The sequence below is a fragment of the Ipomoea nil genome, unplaced genomic scaffold (assembly GCF_001879475.1).
Source record: "Ipomoea nil cultivar Tokyo-kokei standard unplaced genomic scaffold, Asagao_1.1 scaffold3170, whole genome shotgun sequence".
Taxonomy (NCBI): Eukaryota; Viridiplantae; Streptophyta; class Magnoliopsida; order Solanales; family Convolvulaceae; genus Ipomoea; species Ipomoea nil.
The window spans coordinates 3,723,424-3,725,534 of NW_017619598.1; the positions used below are offsets into that span (position 1 = coordinate 3,723,424).

The following is a 2,111-nucleotide window of genomic DNA, read 5'->3' on the forward strand; positions in this document are numbered from 1 at the left end:
TAACAAACAACAAGTAGAAAACAACCCGCTAGCACGAACCTAAGTATAATGTCACTCAACCCTGTAAGATACTACAGTATATACTTTTGGAAAACATTTGTTTCACTCAGTTAGATCAAGTATTCTCAATCACTTAGGCAACATGCTCAACAGGGTTTCTATATGCTTACAAACTAATTATCATATAAGCATACTTTCTCAAACATTTAACTCATCAACAATCTCATGCTTTCACATACTTATCTTATCATGGCGATATACACTAATCATACTCAAATTGATAGTTAACAATATACTTAACCTTTAACAAGCAATCTCATGCTAACATATATCTTAACAATAATTCCATATCATCATATATTTCAATAAGTAAACTCATGATATCAATATAACTCAATAAGCAATCTCATGCTATCATATAACTCAATAAGCAATCTCATGCTATCATATAACTCAATAAGCAATCTCATGCTATCATATAACTCATTAAGCAATCTCATGCTATCATATAACTCAATAAGCAATCTCATGTTATCATATAACTCATTAAGCAATCTCATGTTATCATATAACTCAATAGGTAATCTCATGATATCATATAACTCAATAAGCAATCTCATGCTATCATATAACTCAATAAGCAATCTCATGCTATCATATAACTCAATAAGCAATCTCATGCTATCATATAACTCCATAAGCAATCTCATGCTATCATATAACTCAATAAGCAATCTCATGCTATCATATAACTCAATAGGCAATCTCATGCTATCATATAACTCAATAAGCAATCTCATGCTATCATATAACTCAATAATTGACAAAATAAAGTCATGCTTCTTATCATACTTTCATGCAACACGTGCAAATCATTTAATCATGCAATAAGATGAACATGATGCTTTAGTATAAGTATATATATATATATAGATATATATACACTCTCACTCTTAACAAGAAATACTTTTTCTATGGAGGTTTCTTAGAGTCACAATGACTCGCTTTTCTTCACTTTCTCTAAAGTCACATTGACTCGCTTTCTTTAGAGTCCCAATGACTCGCTTTCTTTCTTTCTTTCTGTTGAGTCACAGTGACTTGCTTTTCTCTTCTTTCTCAACCTTTCTCAGGGGAAGAGGTCCCCACGATCCTCGAAGAATGGATTCGAACCTTCGACAAATCCTCGGGTTAGTGGAATGCCCAGAGGAGCGCCACGTAGAAATAGTCTCGTTCTACTTCGTACACGAGGCCGACCTTTGGTGGATCCACGAGAGACCCACTTACAGACAAGAACCGGGATTCAACTGGGAAAGCCTAAAGACACGACTATGAGAACGATTCTATCCCGCACAGTAAGGGCGACCATGTACGAGGAATTCCTCCACTTAAAACAAGGGATGGCCACTGTCATGGAGTACCATAGACGGTTCCTCGAACTGGCCCGTTTCACACCCGAATTGGTCCCTACAGAGACGACCAAGATAGAGAAGTTTGTGTCAGGCCTCAATTTCGAAGCCCGAAAAGCCCTAATCGTCAGCGGACCCCGAACCCTCAACGAATCTTACACCAGTGCCGCCAACCTCTATCGAATCCAACTACTACAACGAGGAGTCCAAGAACAGATTCGTAAAAGGAACACGGGAGGAGGGGCACCACCTGTAAAAAGGACAAGGAACGACACTAACACAAGGCCAAGCAACCCAGCTGGCCAAGGGCCACCCCTGAGGAACAACGAAACTAATGCGAGGCCATTCCTTTGCCAAAGGTGCAACAAGGACCATAGAGGCAAGGACTGCCAGGGGAACCCCTGGCGATGTTTCAACTGCGGGGGAGAAGGACACAAGTCCTTCCAGTGCACTCAACCCCAAACTCGCGCCCTACAATTATGGGCCAACACGGGGGCGCAAACAATCAAGGGAATTACGGTGCTCCCAGAAAAGTATTCGTCATGAGCCGCACTCAGGCCGATCTTGAAAACGAGGGTAACTTCGACGAAGAAAACGTGGCCCTAGGAGACGAGGACCCCGCAAATCAATCGGAAGAAAACCAAGGAGAAGAATTCTGCTTAGGATGATCAGTGAACCCCTGTAACCCACCCTCGTAGTAAAACC

The 2,111-nt window shown here is 40.7% G+C and overlaps 1 long non-coding RNA gene across 1 annotated transcript in view; it reads right to left on the minus strand.

Moving 5' to 3' along the window:
- LOC109167943 overlaps positions 1–1,448 on the minus strand; it is a 28,072-nt gene extending 26,624 nt beyond the window's left edge. The window contains exon 1 of the long non-coding RNA XR_002051945.1: positions 1,438–1,448. This is a non-coding gene — a long non-coding RNA (uncharacterized LOC109167943). The remainder of the gene's footprint in view (positions 1–1,437) is intronic.
- Between the last annotated feature and the right edge of the window lie 663 nt (positions 1,449–2,111).